We start from the raw sequence: 18823 nt of genomic DNA, 5'->3' as shown, positions 1-18823 counted from the left end.
TGTGATAATGTATAAGTGGCCAGCAATAGGAAGGAGGATTAATTGGTCCAATGAAGTCAATTCCCCACTATTCAAACTAGTCTTCTATTACTACCGGCTTCAGTGGTAGGGAAGCTAAGTGAGGCTTACTAGAAAATGTCCTACATTTGTCACATTTGTCCACCCACTTATAAGAATATTTGAACATACAAGACTAGTAGTAGAAGTACCTCAAAATCTTATAGACTATAAGAGTAGAAGAAAAATGCCCATCACAGGCTTCATTATGGAACGTCTGAAACAATCTCTTTTGTTGAGGCTTATCCATACATCTTAAGAAAGTTCTTGTTAGCATTATTGTTTATGATACTAGTTTGGGAGATTATCTCAAGCATTGGAGAGTATTGACATGTTGCATTTATGACTGTGTTTGTCATTGATGTCAACATAGTATAGTTTCTGTAAAGATTGGTTGAGTAGTAGTCATAGATCTTGATGGTACAAACAATGGTTTGATTTTTTGGTGATGCGTAGTTATGAACATGTTCAACACAATGTCTTAATAACATGGTCAAGTGCATAGAGTCTAACTCAAAGACGTACAAAATGTATACCTAATTTATAGAGAGCAATTTAGAGATAGAGTATTGGAAAAGTAGTTCCTTATATTTTTTGGCTATCTTACATCTGAGATGTAATGAAGAGATGCAAAGTTAGGTAGTGACAAAGGATAGTCAATTGATGATGTCAACAAGCATGTAAGCCCCAGTATTGCATGTGTGAATTTTTGTAGAGATTGTGAGCCGACAGTTCTATTGTAATTGTAATTAATTAATTATCTTACTATAATTAATTGGAAAAGCGTCAAGGCCAACTCAAGGAATTACTATGAAGATATGGTATAAAGGAAAGATGTTTTCCTTGATTATAATATTCATAAAAGCATTATGATGATTATATGATGTGCAAAGTGCAAAAAGGAGCAGAATGCTTACTGAATGCAAGTGAGTGATCCAATTGGATGCAAGAGATCTGCTTATGAGATCTGAAGTAGTAGAGGTCTTGTTGACAGGATAGATAAAGAGGAAGAAACAATATAATATCATTCTATTATTCTAGAAGGAATAATATAGAGATCATTTAGATAGTGGGTTCATTGGTCTTTCCCTTCAAGCTATTTGGGTGGTAGGTTTAGCTGTCTTCCACAACTCCTAATAGGGTTGGTACAACTCCTAATAGGGTCAGCACAACTCCTAATAGGGTTAACACAACTCCTAATAGGGACTCATGTGTATTGAATTTATTCATAAACTCCTAACGGGGTCCATCCTTGAAAAAGGAATATTTATATTTTTACATCATCTTATGGGTACCATCCCCACCATGGTTTTCCCTTTGATTAAGGGTTTCGCTAGTTAACATATCTGGTGTTATTTTCTATGAGTATCTTGTTGTGGTTATAGTTTAGATTACTCATATGGTTAAGATTGTTTATGGTTGATAATTTTAATAATAATATTTTAATAATTTTAATAATATTTGGATAACTAATAATATTTTAAAATAAATCTATTAGAAGTAATGTTGGAAAAATATCAGAAATTGTTGTAAGAATTCAGTCTCATGGTGGAACCAAGGAAGATGATGAAGTCATATGGAAGATCTTGAAAAACTTGACATCACCATTTAAACTAGTAGCTTAGATGACTCAACTAGTAATGCCCTGCACTAAGGATTTCACAAAGGAAACATTGCTTTGAAGATTAGAATCAGAAAAAGTAGATTTGAGATAGTCTAGAGAACTAGCAAGAGTCAAAACAACTTTTCATGTCCTGAACATTTGACCTAATTTGACAAGGAGTGCAAGCACACATGGAGATTTTGCTAGTAGCAATAGATCTGATAAAGACAAGAAGATTGAGGAAGGAATAACCCTTCTTGTGAGAAGAGAAAAAGATGGTAAGAAAATCTTTAAATATTGGACCTGTAATGAATTTGGTCTTTATGCATCTAAATGTCCTAAAAGAGAGAAAACTTATAAGAGAAATTTTAAACCTAGAAGAGATAGAGATAGAGACTGCTTGTCTGCAAATGAAGATGAAAAATTTGATGAAAAAGGTCAAATTGAAAGTGATGATGAATTGGGATGTGTGGCTATTAAGGAAGATGATCTTGATAGAGAAATTAGAGAAGAAAGAGCTCTAATTTCCTACATGGAAAAGAAATCTAATTGGATAATTGACGCTTGGTAACAATGCATCTTGCCATATAATAGGAATTGGATCCATTACTCTTGATGGTAATACTAATGTTTTTTTTTTTTGATGGATTGAAGCATAACTTGTTGAGTATTAGATAGTTGGTAGATAAGGGTTATCTACTATAGTTCATTAAGAAGACGTACATTATCAAAGACAAAGATGGCAAGATGATTGGAATTGGCACTATATCTAGAGGTAATGTATTTCAATTGAATCCTACTAAAATGACATGTTTGGTAGCTAAAGTGGATAACAATTGGTTGTGGCATAGAAGATTCTATCACATAAACTTTGATAATATTGTGAAATTTAGTAGCACTGTTACAATCAAAGACTTGCCTAAAATTACAAAGCCTACTAATGTTGTGTGTAAGGAATGTATTTTGGCTAAGTAGAAGAAAGTATCATTCCCTAGCAAGAATTTCACTACCTTAGAGAAGCCAAATATCATTCACAGGGATCTGAGTGGTCCTTCTAGATCAAAAGGATTCTATGGTGAAAGGTATTTTATGATTTTTGTTGACGACTTCACTAGAATGATGTGGCTTAACATTTCTTAAAGAGAAATCTAAAACTTTTGAGAAGTTTAATATATTTAAGAATAGAGTTGAGAATGAATGTGGTGTTAAGATAAAGTGTTTGAGATCTGATAGAGGAGGAGAATTTACCTCTAGAGAGTTTAACATATTTTGTGAAGAGGATGGAATCAAAAGGTAGCTATTCGCACCTCGAACACCTGAGAAAAAATTGATTTTTGAAAGAAGGAATAAATTAGTAGTTGAAGCAACAAGAGTGATGTTTTTTGAGAATGATGTTTCTAAGATAGTTTGGAGAGAAGCAGTCAACACAATAGTATATACTCTGAATAGAGTACAAGTCAAAAAAGGTATGAGGGAGACACCTTATGAACTATGGTTTGGTCATTCACCATAAGTTAAGAATTTCAAAATATTTGGGAGCAAATTTTACATTAAGAGAGATGATGACAATAGTAAGTTTGATCCAAGAAGTGATGAAGGTATGTTTCTTGGTTATTCATTGAAAAGTAAGGCTTATAGATGTTTCAACTATAGAACTAAGACAATAGTTGAATACAAAAATGTAAGGATTAATGAAAAGTTTGGAACTAAGGAAAAGATGATAGATTATAATTTAGATGAAGAAGAAGATAATTCTAGAATTTTTAGATAGAATGTTGAAGTTTTGTTTGAGACTAACAATGATTTGTAGAATGATGTTTTGATTATTGAGCAAAGAGGAGAACAAAGATCTAAACCAAGAGAAGAGATAAGAGTTAAGATATCAACTCCTACCCCTAACATGAATTTGACAAGAATCAGCCTCCTGAGTAGATAATTGAAAGCAAAGACAAAGGTGTGATGACAAGGAACAGAGTAAATGAGGAGATATGTCTAATATCTCAAGTTGAACCTAAGAGTGTAGATGAAGCAGTTAAAGATGATCACTAGATTCAAGCAATGAAGGAAGAATTGGATCAGATAGTGAAGAATGATACATGGGAGTTAGTTCCTAGACCTAAAGACAAGAATGTGATAGGAACCAAATAGGTATTAAGAAACAAGATGAATAAAAAAGGAAAAGTTGTGAGGAACAAGGCTAGACTTGTATGTATGAGATATTCATGGAAAGAAGGCATAGAATACGAAGAGACATATGCACCTCTAGCAAAAATGGAAGTACTAAGGATGTTCTCGGCTTGTAGAGTGAATAAGAAGTTCAAAGTTTATTAGATGGATGTTCAATCAGCCTTTCTGAATGGAGAACTTGAAAAAGATGTATTTATTGAGTAGCCTAAAGGTTTTCCTTTATCAAAAGATAAAGACATGGTATGTAGACTAAAGAAAGATTTATATGGTTTGAAGGAAGTACCTAGAACCTAGTATGCAAGGTTGGACCATTATTTGGAAAAGCTTGGATTTGCTAAAGGTACAACATATAGTAACTTGTATTTGAAATAAGTTGAAAATAGTTTGCTAATTATTGTAATATTTCTTGATGAAATTATTTTTGGAGGTAATGATGAAGCTAGTGATAAGTTTGTTGAAGAAATGAAGAATGAGTTTGAAATGAGCACGATAGGATAAATGAAATTTTTCCTAGGATTGTAGATTATGTAGAATAGTGATGGTATTTTCATTTCACAAGTTAAGTAATTGAAAGACCTATTGAAAAGGTTTGGTTTGGAAAGTTGTAAACCAATTGCTACACCTATGACAACTAGTCACAAGTTACCCAATAAAGATGAGACACCTGCAGTGGAGTAGAAGAAGTATAGATTCATAATTGGAGGTTTGAAGTATTTGACTCACACTAGACAATATATAGCAAATACAATTAGGATTGTAGCTAGATTTCTAGTTGATCCTAAGGAATATCATTTTGTAATAGTGAAGAGAATATTCAGATATTTGAAAGGGACATCTGGTTATAGAATTTGGTATGATAGATCAAGTGATTTCACTCTATGTGCATATAGTAATGTGGATTGAGTAGGAAGTATGGATGATAGAAAGAGCACCAATGGTGGAGCATTCTTTCTTGGAAGAAGATTGGATTCTTAACTAAGAAAGAAACAAGATTATATTTCACAAAGTACTACTGAGGTAGAGCATGTTGTAAGAAAAAATAATTATAATCAAGTTATGTGGATGGAGTAGATGTTGAAGGATATCATAATTGAGTTTGAAGAACCTATTATCATTTACTGTGATAACACAAGTATAATGAGTATGTCTAAGAATCATGTATTTCATTATAAGACTAAGCATATATCTATTAAGTATCATGTGTTGAGAGAGAAAGAAGAAGAAAAGGAGATCATATTGGAGTATGTGAGTACTAAAGATTAGATTGAAAATATCTTTACAAAACCTTTGCCTAAAGATACATTTGAGTACTTGAGAGGTACGCTTGGGGTTATGCCCCTGCCTACTTTTGAGTAGATGATGCAGAGAGTGAATCAGTCCAATGGTATAGAGCACTATTATTAGCCTAGACTGAATGTTGATGCTTCCCATATGGAGGAGTATCTATGATGATCTAAGTCAGTAAGGACTCGTGATATTTGGTATTGAATAGTCTCTTTGGATGCTTGAGCTGGTCAATGATTTGGTGTAGCATATTGGCAATTGGTATTTAACAATTGGTATGTTCTAACATTGATATTGAGGTCTTTGATATTGATGTCAATGGGGGAGAATATGCATGAAAAATATCTCCTAAGGTATGAGGGAGATCATCTCCTAAGTATGGGGGAAATATATCTTTTTAGAGAGATTTAGAAAGATTCATGAAAGGAAATAGGAGTATTCATCTGATCTACTATGAATTGTTTAGTGTGAAGTAAACAATTGATGTCTAAGAAGGAGTATGCACGTATGTAAGTTTTTGTGTTTGAGATTCTTTATAGCATGTGGAAAATTGATGTTGGTTAGTAGCAGCAGCAAAACATTATTTTTTATTCTTGGAACTTAAATATTTTTCATCTATGTTGCCATCAATGCCCAAGGGGGAGATTTTTAGCATGGATGTTGATGATACTACATTGGGGAGTATCTTGAATAGTGGAGAGCATTGACATGTTGCATTCATGACTATTTTTGTCATTGATGTCAACATAGCACAATTTTTATAAAGACTGGTTGAGTAGCAGACATAGATCTTGATGATACAGACAATGGTTTGATTATCTGGTGATGCACAGTTATGAATGTGGTCAGCAAAATATCCTAATGATGTGGTTAAGTGTATATAATATGAGTTGAAGACATACAAAAGTTGTACCTAATTTACAGAGAGTAGTTCAGATACAAAGGATTAGGAAAGCAATTCTTGATGTTTGTTGGCTATCTTACATCTGAGATGTACTAAAGAGATGTTCAGTCAAGCAGTGATAGAGGATAGTCAACTGATGATATCAAGAGTGCACAAGCCCTAGTATTGCATGTGTGAATTTTTGTATAGACTGTGAGCTAACAATGCTATTATAATTGTAATTAATTAATTATCTTATTTTAATTAATTAGGAAAGCTTCAAGGCTAACTCAAGGAATTATTAGGAAGATATGGTATAAAGGAAAGATGTTTTCCTTGATTGCAATGTGCATAGAAGTATTGTGATTGTTGTATGAAGAGTGAAGTGCAAAAAGGACCAAAGTTCTTACGAAATGTGAATGAGTGATCCAAGGGATTATTGGATGTGAGATTTGTGATCTAATTTCAGGATCATAAGGAGTAGAGGATTGGTTGATAGGACGAAGAAAGAGGAAGGAATAGTACATTACCATTCTATTATTATGCAAGGAATAATACAAAGATCATTTGGATAGTGGGTTCATTTGTCTTATCCTTGAAGCTATTTGGGCAGTGGGTCCAGCTATCTTCCATAGCTCCTAACAGGGTTGGCACAACTCCTAATAGGGTTGGAATCTCCTAACATGGATAGAAAGTCTTCTAATAAGGACTCATATGTATTGAATGTATTCATAGACTCCTAATAGGGTCCATCCTCTAACAAGGAATATTTATATTAGTACATCATCTTCTGGGTACCATCCCCACTAGGGGTTTACCTAGCAAACATATCTAGTATTATTGTATATGAGTATCTTATTGTGGTTCTAATTTATATTACTCATATGGTTAAGATTTTTTAAGGTTGATAATTGTGATAATAGTTGGATAACTTATTCATCCCCCCACTCTCAATTATATTAGTGGACTATATATTCTAATAGTTCCATCAATTGCCCACTTATACAATTGATCATCATAGATGACATATTTACTCGATTTAGTTTTAAGGTCTATTTTCTACTTGTATATTAATCCATCCAAGAAATCTCTATAAGTGAGGAAATAGGAAATATTTGAAAACCAATGTTCTTAGAGACTTACCATTAATGATCTCGAGGATCCATCCTCTTGACCAGAATCCCAATTTTCTACAATTAGTTTGCATAGGCCAGTTCCTTATACCAACTTTGTCGATTTGAACTTCATATAATATTCTTGAACTTTGGCTATCCAAGCTCATCTAGTATTACATCCTATCTCTTGCTGGGTCAATATACTCTTGACAGTTGGGTCAAGTATGTGCACACTAGAATGTGACTGTAGGACATAAAACCTAAAATAATTGAGTGCTCTTACCATTGCATATGCATAATTTTCCATCTGAGAATACCTTAACTCATGTTCCTTGAGAGGAGTACTCATGAAAGCAATTGGTGCTCGAATGCCTTCCTTTTTGTCCTACATGAGTATTGTTGATAATTTGTGAGCTAATGCATGGTAATACAATATGAATTCCTTGGTATAATCCAGATGGACCAAGATAGGAGCTTTAGCTATGATGTCCTTGATTTGATCAAAAGCCTTTCTCTCATAGTCATTCCATTTGAATACTTGGCTTCCCTTCATCATGTCAACTATGCACTTGGTAATTTCAGAGAAATCAAGAACAAAGCATCTCAAGAAATTCACAAATCCAAAGAAAGATTTGATTCTAGACTTTCTTGCAAGCAGATTCAACTATTGGATAGCTCTAACATGCTTAGGATCAATCTTGATACCTTATTGAGAGACTATGTGACCAAGCAATCTACCTTCAGTAACATAGAAGACACCTCCTTAGTACTTTCTCTAGGTCCTTCAAGTGGTTTTCTCTTTTCTGAAAGAAGATTGTTAGATCATTTAGATATATAACAATAATATTATCAGCAAAGGAAAAATTTATGGCTCTTTGAAAGGTGGCTCCAACATTAATCGACCTAAAATGCATTCTATTATAGCAAAACATTCCCCAAGGGGTGGTGAACATTATTTTAAATTGATCTTCCAAGTCCACTTCAATTTGATTGAAACTTGAAAAGCCATCTAATGTGGACATCATCTCCGAGCATGTCATTATTTGTAGTAGATGATCCATGTTAGGTAGGGTGTAATTTTATTTTAAAGAGGCCTGGTTTAAGTTCCTAAAGTCCAAATAAATTTTGATTTCCCCATTCTTTTTTTGGATAGGGACAATTTTAGTTATCCAAGTCAAATTGTGTATTGGATGGATAATCCTTGCTTCTAACATCTTGTGGACTTCTCTAAAAATAGCATCTGAGATCATTGGATTATAATTGCACTATTTTTTTCTAAAAGGAGTTACTTTAGGATTAAGGGTAATCTTGTGCTTAAACTCACCATTCTTAAAGGTTTTCAAATCCTCGTATCCCCAAGCAAATACATCTTAGTATTCAAAGAGAAATTCTTTGGCCCTAGTCCTTTCTTCTTCTAAGAAATGAATATCAATATTGATCATCTTTGGTTTGTAATTAGTGCATATATTCATCCCCTCAAACTCTCTAGAGGTTCCACCTTTCCTACCCCTTTCCCTTCTAATAAATGCATCATGTCTATAAAATAACTTTTTGAGAGAAATGAGATGCCTAGGAATTTTTTTACCTTTAAGTTTCTCAGTACCAAGCTCCAGATCCTTCTTGCTACTAGGGGAAAATTCTCAATAGGCATTCTTACTTCCTTCAAATTATTGGTCACTAAAAGGGTCAAACCCTTCTAAGAAACATTGGATTTGTCTTTCATTGGCAAAGAATTTCCATGATTCCACATTGTTAAGTACATTGGGTCTAAAGAGAACTTCAACCTTGTACTTATTATCTTTGAAATCTGGATGAGGAGGTAGAAGAGAAGAAGAGGTGGCTAACATATCTACCCTCACATTATGTTCCCTAGGAACAAATTATATTGAAAAAGCATCTAGGGCCTCAATTTCATCCTATACCCTATTCCTATAGTTTTGAAGCCTTATGTTCTTCACAGTATATTTTCCTCAGACTTGCTTTACTATGAGCTCTGCATCTCCTTGGGCTTTTAGGATTTTCACACCTCTCTACTTCCTAGTATTGATACACAACAACAATACTTCATATTCTATGTTATTATTAGTGTTCTTGAATTGTATCTTATATGAAAGTTATGTGAGATCTTTATCAGGGGAAACAAGCACCACACTTGCTCCAGATTCAACACTAGCACAACTACCATCAAACTCTAAGGTCCAAATCTTTTGATCACTAGGAGGATTTGGTTGTTCTTTTTAATTTTTGAAGTTAGAGAAAAAAATGTTGATATAAAATTTAGGCCTTGGGATCATCAAATTTTATGATAGTAAATTTGTCCTTCTCTTCTAGTTCTAGTTTAATCTTCTTATTGCCAACAGGAATTATGGCATGAGACCAATCTAGTTTGATCTTCCCTCCCATATCTTTGCAAAAGCTCCTACTCAATAGCATACCATAACTAGCTAGAATATTAGCTACTAGGATCATTAATTTCATTCTCTTTGTAGGGCATGGAACTAGGGCTACTTGTGCATCCTTTATTTGACCTAAAAGTGGGAACTATTTTGCATCCATTGAATAAAAATGTCCAAATGTCTTGGTTAGAGATAGGCCTAGAGCACGAGCAATAGTAGAAGGCATGACATTGTTAGAGGCTCTCGAGTCAATGGCATAATTACTTAGTTTGTGACCATTTACATATAAGGAGAGGTAGCTAAAACTAAGGACTCTTCTTCTTTAAAAAGCATAGATAGGACAGGTTCTTCATCAGCAAGTGGGCCATAACTCAATTGGGGTTGGTCATTGCTAATAGTAGTATTGACTTTAGGGTGAGTTTTATAATTACTTCACCTTTGTAGTAATTCACTAGTTTTTGTATTAAGTAGGGTGGGTTTTTAGTAAACAAGGGGAGACACTTAGATATGAGCATCTTTTCAATATTGAATGATATCAAATGGGGAGTGAGGCTTACCATTTAGTTCAAATCTTATTTTTTCTTTCCTCTAAGAAGATGAATTAGATACACTAGCTATAGTCAGTGAAGGGCCATGAACTGTGTTTTTGATAATAACTTAGTTCATTGGGTTGTTGCCGCTTTGACTCCTTGTTGCTATGTCCATTTGTACTTCATCTAGGATGGTGAAGTAATTAGATCCAATGTCTAAATCCAATTCATACTCCAAGAAAAATGTTCCAAAGTCAAAAGGGGGAGCAGAATCATCTTTTCTTTTAGGATATTTGACTATTAGTTCATTACTAGCACTAAGCTATTTGTATCTTTTAATCTATAGACAAGAATCACCATCACAATCTACTCTTAAGTGAAATATGCACATATTTTGCTTTTCGGGGTCTACCTCGATGGAAATCTTTTGTTGGGTAGACGATAATTACAATGGTTTCCCTTCATGTTTCCCTCTAGGAATATCCTAGTAAGGTTGCTAGAGAGAGGGAACTATTTTCCCCATTTTCCTTTTCATGGAAATCATCTCATTTGATAGTTTCTGAAGCATTGCTTCCATATCGTTGGATATACTAGCATCATATTTTGTCAAAGTTTCAGTTTGAAGCTCTCTCTTCCATTTTTTGGCTGCTACCAAGTCATCCTCCAATTCTATTTCCAAGGTCTGAGTAGCTTGAATATTAGCCACATGAGATCTTCTAATCTAAGAACTAATATCTAGAGGCATTAAGCTAACAAAAAACATCTTTTAGTTATATGCAGTCACCCTACTCGCAATAGGAATTTAGTTGACCAATTTTTTGAACCTTGAGATGAAATCTCTCATAGGAACATTGGGTTCCTTTTAACATATGCGAGTTGAGACAATAGAGTATGTTCATCTTATGTACTCTTGTAGTGCACCTCAAATTAATTTTGTATGTCATCCTAGGTTGTAATGCATCCCACTAGAAGATGTTGAAACCAATCAGCTATGTTCTCAACAAGAGTCTCTACAAACATCCTTATTGCTACATCTTCATGATGAGGAAAAATAATGCTACATGTAAAAAAAGGCAGTGATGTGCTCATCAAAAAAATCTTTCCCATTGGCATTGAACTTGGGAAAGTTCTTTCAAGATGCTCTTGGTAGGTCATTATTAGCAGCAATCTGAACAGGGCTAATAGCATTTCCCCAGGGCACAATCATTGAAGTAGGAAGAATTATTGGTATTAGTTGAAAGGTGATGGTCATAGGGGCTACCACTCTATGGAGGGTGAGAGTGTTACACAATGATGGGATTTGAGTGTGGAAGATAGGTGGGGAAGATGAATAATCTTGTCTCCAATAAATGGGGTGAGGTGGTGGAAAAAAGGCTCCATGAATACCTTAAAACATTGGATCATGTGAGTAGGTTCTTCCTCTTCTTAGAGGGTCTTCTAGTATTGGGAAATCATCTTTCTTTAGTTCTTCAAACACTGGGTCAATCTGACCTTCACCACAAAAACTTCTAGTATATGTAGGATCTAGGGTGGATTGCTTAGTTCACAATGGGAGTGCTTCTCTCAATCTTGTTTCCTACAACACACCTTCCCAATACTCAACATTTGCTTCCTCTCTTTCTAGTGACAAACTAACTCTTGGATACTTGTCAAGGGATTTTTGATTCTTCTAGGCAAGTGTATTCAATTGATTTATTGTGTCTTCTTGTTCATCTTGGAATGGAGGTTGGGTTGCAATACTAGGATTTTTCCTTCATGGGGCAACAACATTTCTCTTTATGAGTTCATAAGCATGACTCAATGAATTGAGTTCCAAAAAAGATAGATTTTAAATTATCCAATAAAGCCACAAATAGACCTACTAATAAAACTTAAGACATAAAGGTAGTTCCCCAATAGAGTCACCAAAAATTGTTGGTTAATAGTTTGAATTCCTTAATTCTTTGATTTATACCTTGACTCTTAGAGTGTCCAATGGTCAATGGAAAATAAAGAAGCTAAGAAAAATAGGTCTATGTAGTAATCTATGAAAGACCCCTAAATTGAAAGGTACAACTCCATTTAAAATGCAAGATATGTAATGAATTTGTTTTTAAGTTTTTGGGGTATGCTCAAAACTAGAGAACAAAAGAGGTCAATAACTAGATTGTTTAAAACTTCAAACAATCTAGGTATTTATCAAAATGGGGACCAACACCTAATATGTAATATATTTTAACTTGAATGCAAGGATGAGATCATGTGAGACTACCTACAAAAATTGCATGAGAAGAAAATGAATGACCAAGTAAGTAGTTCCTAGATTGCTAAATTAACTTAGATTTCTCAATAATCAGATTGTTCCCTTATGAGCTATTTCATTGATTAGATTCTAGACTTGTCGTGCAATCAACTAAACACACATGAACTACAGAGCACAACATAAGGAAAAGAATAGTATATGTGCTAAAGAAATTAAATCTTACAATCCACTAATGTGAAAGAAATAAAACCAAGTTTACTTGTGATCATTTAATTTTTAATTACAACACATTTATCCCAAATATCATGCAATAACTAAATGAACATCAAAATCAAAATATATAATTAGAGTACACATAGTAGTCCCATCTATAGGGATAACCCACAAAATAATTTGTTGACGTGACTAACTTCTCAAAAAGTTACATATATAGGCCTCTTCAAAATGGCTAGTTACATTTGATGATTGCAATGCAGAGCATCTCTGAAGAGACAAAGCTAAAACTAGGACTTGACTAAGTCATCATTCATTATAGAGTCTAAGGCTACTAAGTAAATGCCAAAAATGGATACAAAAGAGAAATGAGAGGGATGAAGGAGAATGATAGATGTTTGAGAGAATATCAGAGCACTTATCTCTATAAGCTTTCATTGCATCCATTACTTTATCTAGTTTCTTCATAAGTTGGGATTATAATGTTATATACTAGAATCATCTAGTAGCCATGTATCTATATCAACTCGTCCACTCTAGTGATATTTGATTGGAACTTTTCTGATGCTCACTTTAAAATTGAATACGCTGATGAAAGCTCCTAATTTTTGACATCTGGAAGTTGACTAGATCAGCAACCTCATCAAAAAATGGTAGGAACTTGGCGTTCATCAAGTCAATATCTACCAATCATTCATTTCTATATACATATGATTTTGTGTACAACACTTTTAAGTATTCAAAAATCTTCTCTGTGACCTTCTGCACTAGGTCATGAACATCTTTAAGCTCATTTGAAGATCTTGTAGAGCTTTCCACTATGAACTCCAAAGCTTTCTCCTCATGAAGCAATGGCTCTTGACCTATTTTGAGGATTTCATGGGAGATGGCAACATTAGTCTTCATATCAATCACTTCTTGCAACAATGCCAATTTCTTTGTCAATTTTTCTACTGCATTGTGCAAGATAGTTTGGTGACTAGAAACTATTTCCCTCGACTCATCAACATCTAATATCATATTTCCCAAATTTTTGATGAGTGGGGGGACCTTGAACCTTCATTTGATCAACCAATTTTCTTGAATTTCCTTTCTTGTTGTAGCTTGCTAGTTAACTACTCTAGTTCCCTGGGCCACCCCCGGATGGAAAGAAGATTCTATACTACCCTCACCCCTCCTATCGAGTGGTGTGTGATGCCTAAAATTCTATGGGGTGGCCCCCATACCCTATAATTTTATGGCTAGGGCCCTAGCCATAACTAGGCTTATAATTTTATGGGGGGCAGATTCTTCTTAGCAAGAGATTCAATGCAGAGAGTGCAATGGCATGGTCTGTTGCCCAAGGCCCTTGACACTAGCGCTAAGTACTTATTCTAGGTGCCCTTAAGGTACTGGCTCATTCGATCATTCGACTGGCTTATTCTTAGTCCAATACTTCCATACTGGCTCTTTTGCATTTGGATCAAATGTACTGGTTGAAATACTTCCAAGTGCAATCTTGATGTAGTCCATTAGCTCCTTGTTTGAGGCCTTGAGAACTTCTTTCTCTGCCCTAAACTTCTCCAGTTTGTCTTCTATCTTTTCATTTGTAAACTTCCATATGTTAACCATAGAATCATGGATAGGGACACCAATGTCAACCATCTTAATTTGGAAGTCATTGGAAGTGAACTCATGAAACTTTCCCTCATTTTGAGGCTCTGCTATCTCTATCAATATGTGGCCAATGTTGCTATGGACTTATATTTCTTTGTCTTATTTGATTATGGTTGAGAAGAAGTCACCTATGTGATGAGGTCTTTGGATGGGGTGGCATCCTCATATCTTCACTTCTTCGAGTCGATGGTCTCCTCCAACCATGACTCGATCTAGAGGGCATTGATTGTTGATTGAAGGGTAATGGGATTGAAGAGCTTCCTTGCCATTGGAGGTGTCTCTTTAGTCTAAGTAGTAGTAGGAAAAGTAGTGACTTTGGAAACTAAGAGTTCCAAAGTGTCCCCTTGCTGTGATGCATCCTTTTCTTGACCATCCATGGGGTTTGTGTCACCATCAAGATTGATAACTTGGACAAGGGAGGTAGGCTTAGCTGCTGATTTCTCTTACTCTTCTTGTATCTAGAAGAGATCCTCCTCCACAAGTAAGGGTGATCAAAACATTCTTCTCCAGAGGTTTATCTCCACTTTGGTTGATAGACTAGGCTAGACCTACATATGTTGAAGTGGTAGCAGTGGTGGAGGTCACTGTAGTTGAATGAGTAGCTCCAGAAGCCACTTCACTAGTGGATCCTATGCTTCCTATTCTTTTCTTTATTTCTTAGGTCCACTTTAACCATTTTTCTATTCTTTTAATGATTTTATGCATTAGAAACTCCGTTATATTAATGATTGGACCTGCAGGTACAATAGACACATCAGGCTTAGCTACTATTGTCTCTTACTCTTATTCCTTCTCCTTGTCATTCTCCCCAAGTCTTCCTATATCTAGAAGAGATCCTCCTCCACAACTAGGGGTGATTAGAACATTCTTCTCTAGAGGTTGATCTCTACTTTGGTTGATAGACTTGGCTAAACCTACAAATATTAAAGTGGCAGTAGTGGTGGAGGTCACTGTAGTTGACTAAGTAGCTCCAAAAGCCACTCCACTAGTGGAGCCTACACTTCCTATTCTTTTCTTTATTACTCACGTCCACTCTACCCATTTGTCCATCCTTTTAACGATTTTGTGCATTAGAATCTCCATTGTATCGATGCTAGGACCTACAGGTAGAGTAGACACAATGGGATCTCCCTTAATCTACTTGTAAGATGAAGGATACATATAGGATTCATCATCTACAAGATCAAAAATATCAATAGAATCATTATACAATTTTTTTTCAATAATTTTTAGCTAGCACCAATACTTCTTCTAGGTTTGATATTCATTGAGACATCTAGCCCAAAAATCTTCAATATCTGAAACATGTCTATGGGTGTATCCCAACTTCAACTGATCTCTTATGAAGTTGACAGGGTTATACTAAGACTTAGGAACCTCATAAATAATCAACTTGATCCTACTTTTAGAACTTTTAACTAGATTTGGAGCATCAGATCTAGAGGCACAATAATAAGGTCCAACCACTATTGGGAAGGAAATCTTGGCTATCTTCTTCACATTTGAAAACAAGGTGTTCACTTCAAGTATTTCTCAACACAATTCAACAAGAACAACCTTGTCCTTAGGGTACCTAGGAAATCTTTTAAGAAAACCATCAAAAGTATTGATTCGTAGGTAGGAGAATCTTGAGAATTGGATGAAAGAGCATTTAAACTAGCTAATAGTCAAAATTGATTCAGGTAAAAATCTTCTCTTGGGGCAGCCTTGCAATTCCTAACATAATCTTATAGTGAGGGTGTTGTTCACTTTCATGTACTCTTCAAAGCTCCTTTGTAGTTGAAGGTGTGGGTAGAACTCATACACCCTTGTGTTTTCATCATAGTCTTCAGTGCTGGGAAGACTTGACTATAGGTGATGGGTAGCCAAGGCATATATCAAATATGAAGACATGTAAAATTGCTTGAATTTCTGAGCTAAGTTTAACCATGAGGCAAGCTCACCACATATGATTTGGGCCCAGTCAATTTGTAGTCCTTTGAGACATATGGCTTGTACCAAGAAAAAGTGATGCTAAATGAATTCCAAAATTTCTTCTTTTCCTTTCAATCTCTATAGTAATGCTAGGATGTCCATTATTTCTCTCTTCAAATTGGTCCCAAAGAGAGTTTTTGCTATCTTTCTCTTCTTTGAATGAGCTATTTGGAACCAAGTTCTCTATATATCATCCCTTCTTAAGGTTTTCTTCTTATTAAACATAGATGCAAAGGACCCTAAATTAATATCATAGTATTCTTCCTTCACTGACACATCGAATACAGATTGCATCAAAACCTTGTTTATTGAGAGAAGGATAATTTATCAAGAAGAAAGATTTTCTTTGTCACAGGATTAAATCTTTTAATTTATTCTTTAACTAGCTCTAGAGTCTACAGATCCATGGGAAATTTGACAACTTTCACCAATCCAGTATCTTTCAGTTTTTGGGTAATTGGATGGATGGGAAGAGAATTAAGCCTTTTGTGAAGATCACCTAAATTGTAGAATATGAAGTATCAGTAACCTCCTTTAATTCACTTTCCAAGCCTATAAGTTTATCATAAATTTTTGCTCTGATTGCCATTTGATATGATTTCAAAGAGGACCCAATACTTGATAAATAATTATTTCAAAATAATGAGGAAACAAATTTGAGGTAATCCCAATGAAATAAATGTAGAAATCTAAATGCTGGCACCACACGAATGAAATTAGGCAAACCAACAATCATAACTATAGGATTTGCAATAATTAATAAAATTAAGCCACTTACCAAAACAAGGGATTTTAGTGTCATGAAAAGTTCATTATTTAACTTAGGATCCAAAATAGGGATTCATATGATAACTCAATATGTGTGGAAGAGAGAGCATAGATCCATCTTTCTGTAACCTTAACTTTCCTTTAATTCAAGGTCATAGTTAGAGGTATGATCCTTTGATACCTCGGGCATGTCATCTTCTTATTCTCTATATCAAGAATTTGAACACTTGATATACTTTATATCCAATTTGCACCTTTATGACTACCTTTACTGAAAGCATCTTTTGAGCATCTCTGTAGCATATTCTCATATTATAGTCACGTTCTTTATTTTTCAAGTCTTCAAAGAAGTAGCCTTTGTATTTCCTTATGATGGAAAACACCTTTGAAAGAAATGATTTTCGGCGAAAGAAATACTTTGAAGCATTTTCCCAATGTTTCGATTAGATACATTGAGATGAGATTTTGAACATGGATTCACCATTACGATCTCAAATTAATTCTTTTTAGTATCACTCCTAGGTTCCATTATGCATAAAACTTTGAATAGAGTACAAACCATGCTAATTTTGGAAACATAATAGAATGCTTTCATTTCCATAAATAAGTAGCTAAAAAATCACAGATCTATTTCTCTTTACTTAACTGGATTTTACCTCTGAATCTTGAATCAAGACCTTACCTTTGACTTTCATTTTCCTAGATCTTTCCATCACAAGTCAAGCAAGTGTACATTAGTGAATACTATCATGATTTTTTTCTTTGCGTACATGCTTAATGAGCTTCACTAGGGTAGATAGCTAGCTAGATAATTTAGAATCTTGAGGAAATGAGAATGCTGGAGTAAGATAGAATTTATGGAAATGAGGACTCACTTCTCATTGGGAAGATGCTCAAAACATACCCCATCCAAAACTAAATCATCTAAATCATAAATGCATTGAAATGACAAGAAACCTACATGGAGGGATAGTGAATGGTAAAGAAATATAAGCCTAGAAAAGATGTAAAGTGGGATCCTTGGGAATTGGATAAGAAGTGAGTTACCTAGGGGCCACCTTAACAAGCAATTTGAACAAAATCTCAATGAATCACCTACAATTACAAACTTATAAGGTATAGACTAAAAGTTGGCAACAAATTCATATTATCTTTATTAAATTTATAAATTTCTAATTAGAACCATAAATTAACAATCCTTATAATACTACAATGGTGACTTAGTAAAAACTTGAGTAGTAATAACTAGCTACTATTAATCAATCCTAAGTATCTCCTAAGTCTTGCTTACCTTTTAACCTTGTAACGCCCCGCCAAGGGATCCAAAAGAATTAACCTAGAGTTTCACTAAGTTTGCTAAACATTTTTTTTTTTTTTTTTAAAGTAAGAATGTATAACATACACATCAAACACATAGTAGCGGAAGCAATAACATGTAATCATCAACAAACATACATCACAAGTTACATTCCTTAAGGATCCCAAGACGTTGAGTCACATTTAAATTTAATTATTAACTTAATTAGAATCAGTTGAATTAAAGTTATTATTAATAGATATTATTTGATTAAATTGTAGATTTAGATTATTGATTTAATGGAGGTTATTATAGAAATGGGTTAATTGTAAGGGGGTAGTTGCAAAAACTTAGTTACTTGAAATAGATGTTAAACTGGAACTTAAATCTTACCTTAACTCAACAGTATATTATCGTTCAGATCCAACTATGTGATGACTTGTTTTCTATAAGATTATTTTGTTGTCTATGTTTTGAGGTTTTTGGGTTTGTTCTAGTATTGACCAGTTTAGGTTGTTACCAGAGGCTCGGGGTTGTGAATGTGAGGTTATGATGATTTGTTCTCGATCTTTTCAAACCAACCAAGGTAATGCGATAATATGCTCTATGATGGATGTA

This window comes from Cupressus sempervirens, chromosome 8, assembly GCF_028749045.1.
Source record: "Cupressus sempervirens isolate cs-2001-9-10 chromosome 8, ASM2874904v1, whole genome shotgun sequence".
NCBI classification, from domain to species: Eukaryota; Viridiplantae; Streptophyta; class Pinopsida; order Cupressales; family Cupressaceae; genus Cupressus; species Cupressus sempervirens.
The sequence above is the reverse complement of the archived record's forward strand: the minus strand, read 5'-3'. Positions refer to the sequence as shown.